This window comes from Tamandua tetradactyla, chromosome 18, assembly GCF_023851605.1.
Source record: "Tamandua tetradactyla isolate mTamTet1 chromosome 18, mTamTet1.pri, whole genome shotgun sequence".
Classification (NCBI taxonomy): domain Eukaryota; kingdom Metazoa; phylum Chordata; class Mammalia; order Pilosa; family Myrmecophagidae; genus Tamandua; species Tamandua tetradactyla.
This window is the reverse complement of record NC_135344.1, coordinates 40,541,906-40,559,837: the sequence shown is the minus strand read 5'-3', so window position 1 is coordinate 40,559,837 and position 17,932 is coordinate 40,541,906. Positions and strand designations below refer to the sequence as shown.

The window sequence follows — 17,932 nt, the reverse complement described above, 5'->3', positions numbered from 1 at the left end:
AAGTCTATCATCTCCTTTTTGAAATAATTCACCAATTTCCCTCTGGGACAGTTATCCTTCTCCATTTCTCAGTCCAATACTTTTGATGTGGTTGATCTTTTCCTGGATTCAGGAGTAGATAAGTAGCCCAGGCCTGACCAATCAGAGAATTGCATCTCTCTAGCCAAATTTTTGCTTGTGAGATTAACATATGACCTATACTAGGCTAATGAGACCCGTTTCTGGGAATTTTGCTAGCATGATTGGTCATGTTCATTGGTAAGAGTAAATGAGCTTGTGAAATGTAAATGCCTATCTAAGAATAAAATCAATAAAAAGGTAAGAAAATCAAGGAAAGAGAAGGATTATGATGAATTTATTTATGCCTGAAGTCAACCGAACTGGGTTTCCCAGTTATAAGAGCTAGTACATATATTTTTGCGTGCTTTTTGCTATTGTTTAAACTAGTTTATGTTTGATTCTGTCACAACTGAATGTGTTATGACTAATACAGTTTTAACTTTTTATTTTGGCAGAAGTAATATAGTGATGTAAAGCATTGCCTGAGACTCCTTTCTTATACTCTGGGGTTACAAATCACTACAGGAATTATTGTGGCAAGAAGCCATGGTTGAAAACAAAGATGATAAATTTCAACTGTCCAAGGTCATTGGGAATCTGATTACTAGTGCTGAACCTTCATATTTTGCATTAAATTTCAAGGACTGTTTTGGTAGCACTGGTCTTTAGAAATGTTTCAGAGTGGGCTAAAAGGAGAAAAGAAAATTGCTTTTTTGCCAAATTGGTGAAGAAGGCACTTTTATCCCATCTCCCCTCCCTGACTCCTGGGACTAAAGAGGGTCACTTTATCTGTAATTGCTTGGAAAATATGAGGTATCCATAAGAAGGATTTCTAAGAACAGTATCACATATCCTAGCTGGAGATTGGGTGTGTTCTGGACTGCAAGATATACCAGGCCCAGAGCCAGTGGACTATGGGGAATAAAACTAGGAAAGGGCAGAGTGATATAGTGAGTGGGAAGAAGTCCAATACTGGCTTCAACAGATCTGAGGTGGTCATGGCTGGGTTTCTGGGACTTTCCTGTGGCCTAAGCCAGGTTTGCAAAGAAGTTACAAACAATTTCTGGCTGACCTCACACAAAGGTTTTCTGGGAGATGTGCTGAGATCACAAAATGAATAAAGGAAGGAAGTGGAACTTCCCTATAGTATCTCCAATGTTAGAAATCTTCAAAGAAGGAGCTAACTGGGTACCAAAATACAAGCCAATGTAGTACAGTCAGTGCAAGCTACTACCAATGCCAAAGACCAGCTTGTAGGGTGGTCACAAGCATCCAGAACCAGCAAAGAATCCACACGGCCTAAAAGCAAATCATATATATCCATGTATGACTTGTTGACATGGCATACACACATATATACATACAACTTATGCAGCAAGAGAATGATGATAGAAGAGGGAAGGAGAGGATGAAAAGAGGTGATTTAACATTCCCTCCCTCTGGCCTGAGGCTCATTCTAGTTCTATGGGGGTTCTGTCCACCTATTGAAGATGGAACTCTGAACTGAACAGTGACAACAATAACAACACAGACTTGGTTGAAATGGAATAATTGAAATGGGGTAGCATTAGGCGGGAACTGACTGAAGAGCTATAGGATAAGGTTGATATCTATTGTAAGGAATTAAGATATTACTGATTTGCAATATTCAGTTAACTACTTTTCATGCCAGTTCACACAGTGTAGAGATTTGGAAAGCAAAACAGATGTCAGCTTTGCTCAGTATAATTTCCCTACCCAAGTACAGGCACTAACAGTGGAAGGAAGGAAAGATGGAAGGATAGATATAATCTTTTATAGCCACCATTTCATAAAAGGTGATTTTCAAACTAAACATTAAATGATTAGAAAGTAATATCAAAACAAACGATGGCATTTAATATTGGCAAATATAAAAACAACCTACACCATTTTATTTTTCTATTTCAGGGTAGAATGGTATAGATGTCACTATGGGATGGTACTGGGGCCAAAGTACAGACTGTTTCATATGGCACAGCTATATCCCCAGCCCACCAAATATTCCAGGATCACTGCCCCCCACCTTCGCCCCATGAATCAACGCAACCTTACTAAACTATATAGAATTCATGAATGTCTTTTGATAGCTTTCCTCCAATTGTTAATGTACCCACTCTTTCCTTAGCTGAAATTATCTTTCCTTTCTTATCTTCCTAGACAAAGGATACCCATATATCAAGATATAGATGAATCATCAGTTCCATTGTGATTTCATTCTGGAACCCTCCAAGATGAGTTAAATACTTTCCCTTATGTACCTTGTACATTCTTCTAAGATGAAACTTATCACATTTCTCTGCAATATTTGTTTCATATCTACTTAAACTTGAAGTTAAGCTCCTTAGGGAAGGAAAGAAGCATGGAGTATTGGTTATAAGCATGAATTCTGAAGCCAGAATTCAATTTGCTCAAATCCTGACTCTTTCTAGTTATATAGTAGCTTAAGCTTGCTACTTGCCCTCTCCAGTCCTCAATTTGGCTGTTCATTTATTTTTACCCAGAATTTAGTATTGTGTTTGCCACATAGTATTATATTTAATAAATTTTGATTTTTTAAATAATGAGTGAACTGATATGAATATATACATGAAGTTGTTAAGATAAATTTAGACTTGAATAAGGGGGAGAAGTCACTAAACAATTTGGGAAATTTCTGTATTTCTTTTTAGAGTGAAACTTATGTTGTATATGTTGAAATATAGCTTAATTAAAAGATTTGGTGCTTATTGGCTTGTAGCTAACTTCTCCAGGTATATTCCCTTCATCAAACATGAGTTACATGAAAGAATTATATTGACCTTTCACATGAGACAGGACTTAGAAATATTGACACATTGTCCTTTGTAACCTTTTTGTTGTCTGTCAGTTCATGTATGAGTTGTTGCTATGGCATTTATCCAAGGCCTAAAGAGAAATAAAACAGCTATAATGGGGTCACTGAATGGTGATGGCAGAAGTAACTCCATGGGGATTGGTCAAAGAATTAGAGATTTAGGAAACTTGGAAATTATCCTTTAAGGGACATAGGCTCTTCAAAACTTAAGCAATTCATCCAAAGTTGCACGGCAAATTAATGGTAGGGTTGAGATGAGTCTCTCAGTCTTTTGGCATCATATTCAGTTTTTGTCAAAACTAGAGAAAGACTCTAGAATGCCATGGTGTTTCCTCAGGCCTCAGAATTTCTCGTTGAACTACAATTTCTTCATTTACAGAAAATAGCTTGCAAAGAACACAAACTTGCCCACTGTCTTCAAAGGCAGCTTCTCTTGATCTTACTTTTTTTTTCAAGGCAAATAACTTTTTTCTGAATTTACTTTCTTCCTTTTTGAAAATGAACCAGTTGTTTAACCATGTGAAGAATTTTTCAGCAGCATCATCAATTCTTCAAACTTTTGTAGTTTAATATATAAATCCTACAAACACTGAGGTCTTCCTTAGGTATTCAAGCACTACCAGATAAAATTGTGCAAACTTTCATCTTGATTTCTTGACAGATTTCAACTCCATGCTCCCTCTGCAACCATTCTTTGCCTGTCTTTGGTCATCATTCTTTGCATTTTGGGTAATTGCTTCATATCTTTATCATACTCCTTCTGTCTCATGGCCAGTTCCTTCTCGAATCTAATCACAGTAGCTGAACTGTCTTCTAGTTCACAAAGAAAAGAAAAGATATTGGGTACGAGCTTTCTCAAATTATCTATCTTCAAATTCTTCTGATTTTGCATGACATCTTTTCCTTCTTAGTTCTAGTTTAGTGGGTGTGGGAGAATGCTCCTTCTTTCTATTGCCCCACTTACTCTGTAAATTCTTTTCCCTTTCATGTCTTCCAAATATCATTTCTTCTCTCACTCCTAGTAATGCTCAACTTGATCATCATTATGGGCTCCTTTCCTTCACAAAACAAGTGGGACACTGTATCTCCTATTTTTGAGATTTTATTCCTGGATGACCTGTAATTCCCTCTACTTACCACTTATTTTTCTCTACTTCTTTTTCAAATTTTCTTCCTTCAAAGTGTACTTCACACTTATATACCATTTGTAATTCAACTTACTAAAGTTAGGCATCTTCCTCATCCTATAGCAAAATTGCTCTGATGAAAGTACACAATTATTTCATTAGTATCTCTAAATCCATGATTACTTCGCAGGTTCCCCCCACCCCACTCTTTCAATAGTATTTGTCACTACAACACTTTGAAATTCTACCTTCAATAGATTTTGAAATGATTCTCTTGCTACCTGTTTTTCTGGTCCTTGTTCTCCTACTGATTCACTGAGGGTTGGCAACCTCAGAGATCTGTACTCAGCTTCATCTTACAAGTAGTACCACTGTTTTCAGACTTGAGTTACCAAGGCCCCTATCCAGGGGTCCTGTACTAAAGAGAGACTGACCTTCTCTAGCTCTCCTCTGGTAAAAGCCCTCCACACAGGGCCAAGATTAGATGATTACATGGAGCCCATACCTTTATAGAACATGGTAACTGCCAACTCAGAATTATTGCCTTCACAACTCTAAGTCCATGTTCAGAGCCTTGTCCCAGGATCTGACTACCCAACTGGACTCTGTCCTTTAACAGTGTGCATATCCCTGTTTGGGAAGGTACCCAAGAGGTGGCTCTCAGCAGGTGAGGACATGTGTGTGGGCAGGAGGGCACTTATAGAGCTTGGATATGTGGGCAGGAGGGCTCTTAAGAGGAAGTGTAAAGTCAAAAAGAAAAGAGGGAAGTTAGCCATGGGACCTCCAAGGCAACCATTTCTATTCTTGCCCTGGGCCCACAAAAACTAGAGGCAGCCCTGCCTAGGTGCTTTCTCTAGACAAGTTTATTCACTTCCATATTTTTTAACTCCATCGGAAGGCAGTGAATTCTCTTAGCTGTCACAGCCAGCCATACACTCTGCTGAAATCTAGATCTAAGTTTCTCATTTCCCTGTGAATATGTCCACCCGGATTATCTCTAGTTTCAAATGTAATATGCCTAAAAATGAATTCAGCCTACCACTCTCTTATAAACACATGTTGTTTTGCTTTTCCACGTGTTCCTTTATCTTATTTGCAGCAAACCAGCTTCATAGTGATTAATCTTAGACTCCTATTTCTTCTTCCTCACCAACTCTACTAGCTAATAATTTATAAATAGTGTTCCATCCTGTCCTAAAAACCCTAAATGCAAGGTCTAAGAACTACTGACATATCTGCAGAAGCAGAGGGTAACGATGGATTTAGGAAGCTGGCTCTATATAGGCCATTAGTTTGGGAAAAACACCTAATATATGACAATTTATTTATGGCCCCCAACAAATAGTCACAATAATTCAAGAGAAAGCAGGTTGAAAACTAAGTGAGCTTTTTTTTTCTACTCTGTGAGTTCTTTATGGACTACATCACTACATTTGCTTTTATTATCTAGATAAAAGCTCATAAGCATTGGCTCTCAGAAAAGGGGGACTGAGGGTGGAAAGGGCAGGGGTATTTGGAAGGATGCTTGTCATTACCTTTTGGGAAGCTCTTTGCACACATCGCTGCTACCCACCAGGTCTAGTGTGACCTTGGAGAGCCATGGGGCTGAGAAAAGGGTGTGGAAGGGGAAGGAAGGAAGATTTATCTCCAATGAGAGAGACAGCCTGAAGCAATAACTAAAAAAAGTTTATTTTCTTAACCATAGATATCTATCCATCCAAGAAAAGGCAGAATTCTTTTTAACCCCCTTTGTGCAAGGAGAAGACTAAATATTGGTATTTTCTTGATAAATATTTATGTGTATGTAAATAAAGTAAAAATCTTTAAAAATCCCAATATTTATAAACTGATCATAAAGTTTGAGGCAGAACTGACATCTCTGACTCCCTGAGAAAAACAGATTGAAAGGAAATCAATTCAAACTAAAAGCAATGGAAGGAACTTTTTGTATATGCTTGGAATAAATGATAGAAGTGGAACATAGTTAAGGTAAGGATATCAGGAATGTAAACTGATGAATGGGAAAATATTCCTTTTCAAGAACTTGGGTGTAGCAAGGCAAGATATTAGCAACAGTGGCATCTTCAATAGTTAGATAGAGAACAGCAGACCCTGTAATATGTTTTCCTTTTGGCAAATTTGTTTTAAGTACTTATTTTGTGCCAAGTTTGTACTACAGGTTAGGTGAGAAAAAATCATATATAACCCCTGCCTTCACTGAATCTACATTTAAGTAATAAAACAGACAGTGATCAATTATTTAACGTAATATAAAACAGCAATTATGATAAATGTTATAAAGGCTAACTAAATGAAACTTTAAGGAATATAAAAACTTGAATATATCCAGGGAGGTAAGTAGATTTACCAGGTTTCTCGCTACGTACAAAAGCTGATTGCGGCTATGTTTTATTCTTTAAAATAATAATTACTTTAAAATACTTGAATAAAGGTATGTCGCTTTTCCATTTTCCTTGGTTTTTCTCTAAGTTCTAAGTGCTACACAAAAGATTCTGTAGAAAATGTTGGACTTGGCATGAATAAGAGAATAATAGAATTGACAGTTTTACCAATGCTGTGAAAAGCAATTAATCAGTGTCACTAGGAGCCAATAGGTTAGCCCTTCCTTTTAAACAATGTATAAAGGTATTTCCAAACCCATAAAATTTAAGAGAAGGAGAGCAGTTCAGAAAATTGACAAAATATTTTCTCTCCTCTAAGTCTCAATTCAAAACCAGTCCACACATTCAAATGGCAGACTCAGCGATATTTCTATTCTGTTCTTTTCTTTCCTCTTCTATTTCTTCCATCTAACTGCATGGCTGATATAGCTAGGTCATTCTCTTAGACATTGTCTGATAAGTTTGACTACAGGGGGAAATCCCTAAGAAGAGGCCTAAAGAAGTTTGTTTCTCCTCTTCCTCGAAGAACAGTGTATGTTCTCCCTACCCTCCCCCCCCCATTAGTCTATTTTTTATGAAAGCTTTGGCCTCAGCTAACATCACAGTTATCTTTTTTTCCCAGACTATCGCTATGTGACACAAAGATATCTGGTCAGCTAACCTGACATTTTCTCTACCTAGTATCAGGGGAATATATTGACTATATTTTATTTTAATCAAACCAAATGAATAATTTGACACTTTGGAGTGATATCCCTCCTCCACTTGTTTACTTATTTTTGAGATCAATATTAGTATTAAATACCAGAAAGAAAATTAGATTTCTAGCTCAGTGTCTTATAAATCCCATCTCAGTTTTCCTACAGGTAAAACAATTTTTGAATGAGAAGTTCAGATTCTATTCTTAAATTCCATGATCTTCCATAGGCAGCAACAGCAACAAAAGACCATTATGACCACATGTATGTTTTTCCACTGAGAGTTTACATGCAGAATATAATAACAGAGATTAGATTCAAAGTTTTTTATGTTTTGGAGCACATGGTATGTTCTCATTTATATATTTTTTGCTGCTAAATAAACAAAATAAGTAGAAAATTCAATTTATATGTAAGCCAGGCTAGGTGAGGTTGTGTTGCAATAATAAAGACTCCATATTTCAATGTTGCAACACAACAGGAGTTTATTTCTTGCATATACCAAGTGTCCATAAGTAATTAAATGAGCGTTCTGCTCATTGTAGCCACTTCTCTCTCTCCTCTTTCCTCCCTTCAGTCTTACTGATCTCCTGATATATGCTAATCCTATAGTCGGACCTGCAAGATAAATTCAGTCCCTGTCCTCATGGAACTCACAGGCTGATGGAGAAAGCATCAACTTCATAATTGCCATCAATTTTTAACCTTTATTGAGTACTATTACAAGCTCATTCTGTTGTGTTCATTAAAAATTATACATAAGAAATAGAAATTGCCAGTTCAAATGTTCTGTATCAAATACCTTAAATTTTCAAGCAAGCAACCTTAGGAAGTAGTAGTATTACTATGAAGCCCTTTTTATAAAAAAGGTCATTGTAACTTGAAGAGGTTTAGAATTCGCTAAAAACCAACAGTAGAGTCTATATTTAAATCTAAGAATTCTGACCCCAGATCCCATACAGTAATTACTGAACTACAAAAAATAACACACATAATCTTATGTAGCATTTATGTATGATGAGAAGCCAACAGGAGGGCAGTAAGAAATGATGTGACATTATCAGAGTTACATTTTTAAATCCGTGCAGAAGATAGATTTCAGGAGTCTAGAGTAAGGGAGTCTTGAGTGGAAAAAAAAGAATGGTTTATTGAAATATTTTTAAAATATATCAGAGTGGCTTGGATTAGGACAGTAATAGAAGGGGTAGGTAAAAATGATAAGAATTTGAACATAGTTTGAAGGGATGGCCCACAGATTGCATGTGGATATAAGGAAAGTAGGGAGTAAAAGAATAGCTCCGAGTTTGTGGTTTGGGCAATCTGGTGAATGCCAGTGCCATTTACTGAGATGGAATACAACATGGAAGAAGTTTTGGGGGTAGGAGATATAAAAAACTTTTGTCCCAAAAATGTTAAGTTTGAGATTCCTTATTAAGCTTTCCAATGAGACTAAAGATATCAGTCTGGCAGCTGGAAACACATATGGGGAATTCAAGGCAAAAAAAACCCACAAAACACAAAATGAGACTGGAGACATAAATTTGGAATATAATAACATATAGATGGTAATTACCCCATGGGCCTGGGGATTCGAGTGTAAATAAATCTCTGGGACTTTCAACATTTTCAAGTCAGGAAAAGAAAGAGAAACCAACAAAGGATATTTAGAAGTAGTGGCCAATAAAATAGTAAGACAACCTTAGGAATACGGAATCCTAGAAGCCAAGAGAAGAAAGATTCAAGTTGTAAGAAAAAAAAGTCATCATGTCAAGTGTTGCTCATGGGTCAAGTTAGGTGGATAGAGAATTAAGTATGGCATTTGATATAAGGAATTCATTGACAATAGTCAAATGGCCATTTAGTTAGAGGTTACCCATTTGCAGTGATTTATTGTAGTTTTAAGAAATAAAGCCTTTTTCTACAGTCTTATTCTATCTGTGGAACCTATTATTAATGAAAATTGTATTTACAAGACTCACTCCATTGGAGAGGCTGGTTACTGTCTCCTAAAATGATATCCTTAATTTAAACAGCTAGCAGAAGACAAGCTGTCATATCAGGTTATTGTGTGAACACTATAAGATTAAGTTCAATAAACGCATAAATGTTGACATATAAAAATAATACCATATCTCAGTCATTAAAATTTGGGCACTGGGTCATGCAACAGTGTTCGGTGGCAAGAATTCTCACCTGACAAACTGAAGACCCGGGTTTGATTCCCGGAGCCTGCCCATGCCAAAAAAAAAAAAAAAAATTGGGCATTATACCTTTTTATCTATCTAGTATGAACTATATAACTTCTAACTAGCAAATAAAATAATCATAGATACTCAAAAATATATTTCATAAAATGATTACCAATAAATAAAGAACAGTCACACAGTTCTAACCCTCACTTTACCTACTATTTCTCTTATTGACCTTCACTTGCAGATTGGCCCTTAAGAAAACTTGGTCTGCTTGTTTGCCCTTCAGCAACCATTAGGAACTTGGCTATCCAAAGCTCTTATAATGAGTTTGCTGGAGTCTGTGCTTTTTGAGCAAAAGCACAGAGAAGGACTGATATACACATGTATTCTAAAATCATATCATTAAGCGCCTTAGTTAATTGGGTCTAGACTGCTCCTTTCTGCAGTCAGAATAGGAATTATATGCTCATAGTGTCACCAAAAGAAGAAATTCCTTACAGAAAATATGGCAGTTCCAGATGGTGACTTTCCATCAATTAAGATAACAGATAATTTTAGTTAACCCTTGGAAATCCTACTGTCAGTTATTTTTCATCTCCCTTTAATCTATTTTTTCCATGAAAGATATTAATATATGATCGCTGATAATTATTTATGTATGGAATCAACTGGAATTTGTACAGGACTTTTTTTTCCCCAAAATAAATGGACACAAAACATTAAACTGATACTTCAGAAAGACTGAGCCATTTTCCTGGTGAACACTTTAAACCTGTTTTGGATGAAAAATGACATGAAGTTCTATCACCTTTTTAGAAGCTATTCTATTACAGGGCTTCACCACAGCACCATTGCAGTGGCTTTCCAATCATTTTTACCAGCTCCATCACTCCATTTAATAATGCCTGTATCCCTTCTCTTGAGTCCTGGTTGCTAAAGATTCTATGTAGATTTAAACATCCCAAATGTCTAAATTTGAATAGCCAGTTTCTTGTTTCATATATTTTCCTTAGCTATTTGTTAGCATCTTAATGCTGATGAGCACTTGCACCAGAAAATGGGGACAGTACACACACAAAAAGAGGCAATGCATTCAGGATTCATTAAATTCATAACTGCCTATAAACTCTTTTTAAGTTTCCTATATATCCACCCACCACACAAAATATTAATTCAACCAATGCACAGTGTAAAAATAAGAACATTTACTTTCTTTCTCATTTATTGTAGTTTTAAGAAAGCCTTTTTCTATGTTCTTATTTTATCTGCAGAACCCACTATTAATGAAAATTGTTTTTACAAGGTTCACTCCATTGGAGTGATCTTAAGATCTTTTATGATTCTAAAAAAATAAATTTAGTGATGATACAATGATTTTAGTATGATAGACAAGGCTGTAAAAGAGGAAGCAAAAATATGAATACTATTCTTATACTCACATACTCACAGAACTTACAATCTGTTCAATAAACAAGAATAAAAACACCCAAAACAATTAGTGAAAAAATAGGTGTAACAATTTCTAAAAAGGAGAAGTCAATGAGATTTGGTGATGGTCAATAAACAAGATCTTTAGTCAACACCTATATGTCCCAAAGAAGATCTCTGACTTTGCCCTGGCTGCTCTGTGCTCTTAGCAAGTTACTTAATATCTGCGCATTTTGGATCCCACAACCATGAGATGGGAGAAAAGCTGATTTAATTATGCTATAAGATTTAAAAATAGCCAAAATTCGTTGGATGATTATGATATGGCATGTGTGCTCTTCTAAATGCTTAAATTTTTACAATTTTAGGTGGTACTATTTTACAAAGGAGGAAACTGAGGCACAGAGAGAGTAAATCTCTTGGTTAAGATTATCACCTTATAAGCAGTTTGAGCTATAGGAAAAATCCAAGCACTATACTTTACTGTTTACTACACTAAAAAAAGATCTGTGAATGTACTTTCAAACTGAAAAACACCAACAAAAAAAAAATAGGAGAAAAATAAAGTAAATGTCAATAGAAATGAATGTCTGTTATGAAAACAAGTTGAGTTATGAAATTTTTCGGATTCTATACATTCTGGCTGTTAAAGCCTAATAAACTCTATACAAGGCATTTTTCCTGATATTCCTTGCCATTCCCATATTCTATATGATCATCAGTCTGTCTCTCTCTTTCCTACTTGTTTGAAAACTCTGCTTAAATATCTACATTCCTGGATCAGAAGTAGAGTTTCTCTGTGACGGTTTTTCTTCAGAATGCTAAGGACAGATGGAAATTTGTGCCTTCTCCCCACTGAAAGCAAGGGAGAGGAAAGCTGCTGGAGCTGAGAGCCTTTCCTTTTGTTTACTGTGTCTGGCCACCTGCCTGGAGCATCCTCTCTGATCTCTCCCTGGGAACCTCAGTGGTATCCATTCTGAAGGTCAGGCCTAAGCTTCACACATCTGTCATCACGTTCCTCATGAATTTTAGGCATCAGCACCGAAAGGATGGTAGAAGTGAAATGGATACTGATAGATATTACGGTTGCGTGAATGAAAAATGGGAGGATTCCTGTTCTCTTGATCCTCTTTGCTCTTGCCCATTGCTATTCAGGCATTTGCATAATTGTTTACACATCCTGGAGGACAAGCAAGGACAAGGAAAGCTATGCAAATGTAATGAAACCATTCAGTTATAGTTGTGTAAGCAAAGGTTTGCTGGCGGAACTAGAAATGGCAGACTTTTGCTGTGGCAGGACAATGGGTAATTTTTCCCCTCTTTTTTATCATCGTTGCAATCTTGGTTTGATTACAAGATTTTGTTTTGTCTTCTAATGAGCAAGTTTTACTTCTGAAACTGAGCATAAAGTAAATAATTTGTGATAGCACCTTGAAAATATATTAAATGACAACTTCAAATTTCAGGAGAGCATTTTTTCTACATATATCAAAACATTGGCAAAATATTCAGTTTCTTTATGTATTCTATATTGACTTTATCTGGATGCAAAAGAATGAACCAGGCCTAGGAGTCTAGAAGGCAGCCATTTAGCCACTCATTCAACAGGCAGTAAGGTGGTAAATTCCAAAAGTGTTCCTCACATCTATAGTTTATTAGTAACATTAATCATTAAAAACAGTTGCTCATATATTTTTGGTACAAATATTTATTGAGCACCTAATATGTTACTAGTCCTAAGGGTTATGTGATATGTCACTTAACTCTAACTAAATTGTTACACCACATAACAGGAAATGGGATGACCATTGTTTTAGTTTGTTAATGTTGATGGAAATACAATATACCAGAAATGGGCAGGTTTTTATAAAAGGAATTTATTATGTTTCAAATTTACTATTTTGAGGCCATAAAAATGTCCAAACTAAGGCATTCAGAGAAAGATACATTGACGCAACAAAGGCTGATGTGGGAAGGCACACAGCTGGGTCAGCTGGCTCTTTGGCTTCTAATTTCAAGCAGACTTCCCTGGGGGGTATTTTCTTTCTGCATCCCCAGAAGTCTCTGTATTGGTTGTCATTTTTTTTTCCAAAATAGGTTCCCCTTAAAGGCCTCCAGTAAGTGGATTAAGTCTCACCTTGAATGGCACAGATGCATCTCCATGGAAACCACCTAATCAAAATGTCCACCCACAATTGAGTGGGTCACATCTCCATGGACACAACTAAAAAGGTCCCACCCACAACTGAGTGGGTTACATTTCCATGGAAATAACCTAATCAAAGTGTCTTACTCTAAACAATAGGTCTGCCATCACAAGATTGGATTAGGAGAAAGAGCATGGCTTTTCTGCGGTATAAACAGTATCAAACAGCACAATCGTTAAGATAGATAGATAGCCAGACAAGCAGACATAGGTATAGAGATACACAGATATAGAGATTTATCCCATATAACTCCTTATTCATTGATATTTATGGCTAGCTGACTAGACAGATAAAGATTTAAAAAGATACACACCTATACAGACACATATTAACATAGGACAATGGTGCTGCATAAGTTTAAGACCATTTAGGCAAAGAAAAAAATACCAAAAATTGAACTTACAGGCTAAAAAATATCTAAGGATATATTCAGATCTCTGGAGATTAGAGTTCATACAAGGAATCACAAGAACTGAAAAGCGGATAAGCTCTAGAAATTATGGCTTCAAGCTTGAGCACATGTAGCCTAGGATTTTCCCCACTAGGGAAATCTAAACACCCCAAATGATAAGAAGGTAAGTCCTAAACGAAGGGAATGGGGCAGGTGGGGTATATGTGTGGAATCTTAGAAAGTCAAGTGCTAGAGATGGACACGGAATAAGGAAGACCTTTGCTAGGTAGCCTGGAAAGGTAATAATCCCACAATGCCATAATAAAAAGTGATAAACAGAAGGATGATGGTTGATGGGTACATTCACACACAATCGATCACAGGTCGGTTGACCAGACAAAATATTCTAGGATTCAATTTGCACCTACGAAGTCTAAATGCCTGTGACTGAAATAATTTTAAATCTCACCCCTTTGGTTCTTAATCATAGTACCTCATCAAACAAATGCTTGTGCATTTGTTTGATGTGCAGATTCTGACACCATAAATAGAGTTGAGTGACTTACGTGAACACATCACTCTAAATGTTAGATAAATTGCAAAGGAGACAAACTCAGTGATGGCTCAAGGAGCTAGGAACAGCTTCCTACAGGAAATGAAACTTGAGCTGGGCATTTGATAAGTGGGCAGAAAAGGACAGGCAGAGAGTGCTGAAGGAGAAATTAGGGCACAGAGAATTGGGGGAATAAAGGTGTGGGAGAAGCAATGAAGGGAAGTCATAAGTAGGAGGTAATGAGGCTTTTTACATGGATTGGCCCAAATTATATTTGACCTGTGCATTTAAAATGCCCTTCTGAACACTAATTTTAAGGGTAATAAAAACTGTGACTGTAAGATGCTACCAGAATGGTTTTCAAACTGAACTAACAAAAATGTGTTCTTTGAAGTAAAAATGCTGAAACTTTAAAATTTCTATCTTTTTTTAATTTTACAGTGACTGGGCAGATGGGACAATGGAACAGTTTGAGGGAAACCCGCATATGAATAGTCTGTGTTCATAGTTACATATTAAGCACTATTTAAAATCAGCTAAAGTATCACTTGTACCACTATGAGAGGGAGTTAAGATGAGGGAGAAGAGAGCAATTCAATAGGTTATTTGCTTGGGTTTTCTTAAACATCAGATAACTGTCATAGAACATGTCACTGTAGTTGTCAGTACTCACCTCACATTAAACATATATATATATATATATATATATGAGAGAGCACAGGTGGTGGCCAGAGATATGAGAATCGGATTATAATTTTAACAATCCAATGTAAAATGCAATTTGTACCAACTCTACCATAGCATGTTTGCTTATTACTGCCTTTCGGGAAATGTATTAAGGATATTTGTTCCTTACTCAACGGTGAATCATTTACTAAGTGTACCCAGTGTCTGTGTACACTTAGTAAAACATGGTCATGGGCTGCTCAAGAAAACTTTTAATGGAAGAAAATGACAAAGAACTAACAATAGCAGAGACATGTCAATCAGGATGTATGTGCTGAGCACGTTGCTCCCCTGACCCCCCTACTGCACACAGCTTTTCCACAGTTATGCGCTTTTATTCACATTATCATCCTATCTCTCAGTTTTCCTTTTCTACTTCTAAAATGCATATATCCTTCCAGGCCAAACTCAAAGTATACTCTTTGCAGAAAGCCTTCCTTGACAATTCCATTCTTCACTAATCTCTGTTTTTGACCTTGAAATAGAATGAAGGTTTAAGGCAACATAGTGCTCCAGTTTAAGAGCTCCGTCGTGGTTTGGACCACCATTCTGTTATTTTCTTTATGCTATCAGGCAAGTTACCAAATCTCCCTTCTCAATTTTCTTCTTGTTAGAATGGGAAGCAATATGGCAAACCTCAGGACTGCTATGAGAATTGCTTGGCATGCTGGATATGTTTAATAAATGTAAGGCATTTTTTGTCATAATAATATCAGTATAACTATTATCTCACCAAATTTTTTTTTTAAATCATGCCTACTGTTCAGAAAAAAAAAATCAGGAATGGATTACCTTGATTTTTGATATTTACCTGGATTTAAAATGTTTTTTTCTGCCACTAAAAATCCTAACTATCCTTAACACTTAGTTCAAAATTACATCAGAGATCGAGCCTCTCCCAATATCTCCCTTGAATTACTATAGGATTCTTAGGGGGTAAAATAAAATTTTAACAACATGACTTAGAGAACAAAGAATGTGCTTTAAATTTAAATAGACCTTAGCTTGAATCCCTTCTTTGTCATTTCTTGGCCTTGTATCATTAAACAAACAATTATAAATGATCAATTATAAGGAAATCCTCAAATTTCCAAATGAGAAGACTCAAAATAAGTTTGAATTTTTATATTATGAGTCACATATTCACTTATATTTAATTTAAAAAATTAATTATATATTTAAAATCATTTATTAAATAATAAAACAATTTTTATATAGCTCAATTTTTTCAAATTTCATGAAAAAAATTATTCAAATTCTTCATAATCATCTTTGGCATCAGTATCTTATAAGTAGAGCAGTTTTAAGGTCAATAAGCATTATTTCCAAGAAGTGGTTGAGATTCTGTACTTTAAAATATTCTTAATGATGCTGTCAATAAAAAATTCACTGTAAGTCACAAGTTTCATTTGTATGACTTTAGTACAGTTGATTTTGTTCCTTTTGTCTAGTAGGAATAGCTATGATCATAGCTATTAACTGTAATTGGTTTTTAAAATTATCTTCAAAAGACTTGTTTATAATTATTACCATTATTTAGAACTGTGAGATCCTCTCTCCAGAATCATTATTAAATCCATGTTAAATTTCTTGACCTATTTTTTTAAAAAAATTAAACCCATTCCATTTCTATAAATATCCAAATCAGCTATGACTAAGTATATTTCAAGACTAGGGTGCTTTCCCATATATCATTTTATTGTATAAAATAAGTTAACAGAGAGTGTCCCATATTTTGAGATATCTTGAAGGACACAAAAATATTGTGTCTATTATTTTTATGAAGGATAGTTTTATATTTAAGCGTATGTGAATATTACCTTCATTGGACATCAGGATTCTCACTTCTAAATCCAAACCTACAGTTAGAGAACTATTGTGATGATCAAATGAGATAGCATATAATATACTTGGCATTGTGCCTAACACTTCTGAATGCTTCAGGCATTTTAGAGTTAGAAGTCACAAGCATCATCTAAACATATTGATGTCCATATAACCTACCCAAGGCAATGCGATCAAAACAAGAACCCAGGCTTCCAGAATCCCTACCCAGCTTACCCTTTGGGAGGTGCTCTAGTTTGCTAGCTGCAGGAATGCAACAGAACAGCCTTTAAAAAGAGGAATTTAACAAGCTGCTAGTTTACAGTTCTAAGGCTGAGAAAATATCCCAATTAAAGCAAGCCTATAAAAATGTCCAAATTAAGGCATCTAGGGAAAGTTACCCTGGTTCAAGAAGGCTGATGAAGTTCAGGGTTTGTCTTTCAACTGGAAAGGCACATGGCGAACACAGCAATATCTGCTAGCTTTCTCTCCAGGCTTCTTGTTTCATGAAGCTTCCCCGGGGATGTAGTCCTTCTTCATTTCCAAAGGTCTCTGGCAGCATGGGCTCTCTGTTTCATAGCTCTCATCATTCTGTTGTCATTCTCTGCTCTCTCAGAATCTCAAGGCTTTTCCAAAATGCTTCCTCTTTTAAAGGATTCCAGAAAAGTAATCAAGGCCCACCTGGAATGGGTGTAGTCACATCTCCCTCTACTCAAAAGTTCACACCCGGGGCGGGCCGCGGTGGCTCAGCGGGCAAGGTGCTTGCCTGCTATGCCGGAGGACCTCGGTTCGATTCCCGGCCCCAGCCCATGTAACGAAAACGGAGAAACAAAATACAATAAAACAGGAAAATGTTTAAAAGATGTTTCCCTTTCTTCCTCTCTTCCTTCCTTCTATCCTTCCTTCCTTCTCTCTGTCTTTCCTTTAAGAAAAAAAAAGTTAAAAAAAAAAAAAAAAAAAAAAAAAAAAAAAAAAGTTCACACCCGCAACTGGGTGAGTCACATCTCACTGGAGATAATCTAACTGTTTCAATGTACATTATTGCATAGGGATCAAGAGAAATGGTTGCTCCCACAAGATTGGATTAGGATTAAAGCTTGGCTTTTTTAGGGTACACAAATCTTCTCAAACTGGCATAGTAGGTGTGGTGGCTTGGAGTTATGTACCGCAGAAAAACATGTTGTTAATCTTAATCCATTCCTGTGTGTGTAAACCCATCGTAAATAGGACATTTTGATGAGGTTACTCAGTTATGTTATGGTTCAACAGAAATAGGATAGGTCTTAATCCTGTTACTAATCCGGTTTTGTAGGGAAGACCACAGAAAGAGAAGCCTACGGGAACAGCTGGAAGTCAATGGAACCTAGAAGAAATAGAGGAGACACTGCCATGTGCATTGACATGTGACAGAAAAGACCAGAATCAAGGATTGCTGGCAGCCAGCCCCAGAACACCAGTCTTTAGGAAGAA

General features: G+C 36.2%; 1 protein-coding gene across 2 annotated transcripts in view; it reads right to left on the bottom strand.

Moving 5' to 3' along the window:
- The window catches only part of RIT2 (Ras like without CAAX 2), a 418,989-nt gene that overhangs the window by 27,075 nt on the left and 373,982 nt on the right, over positions 1-17,932 (bottom strand). The window lies entirely within an intron of this gene.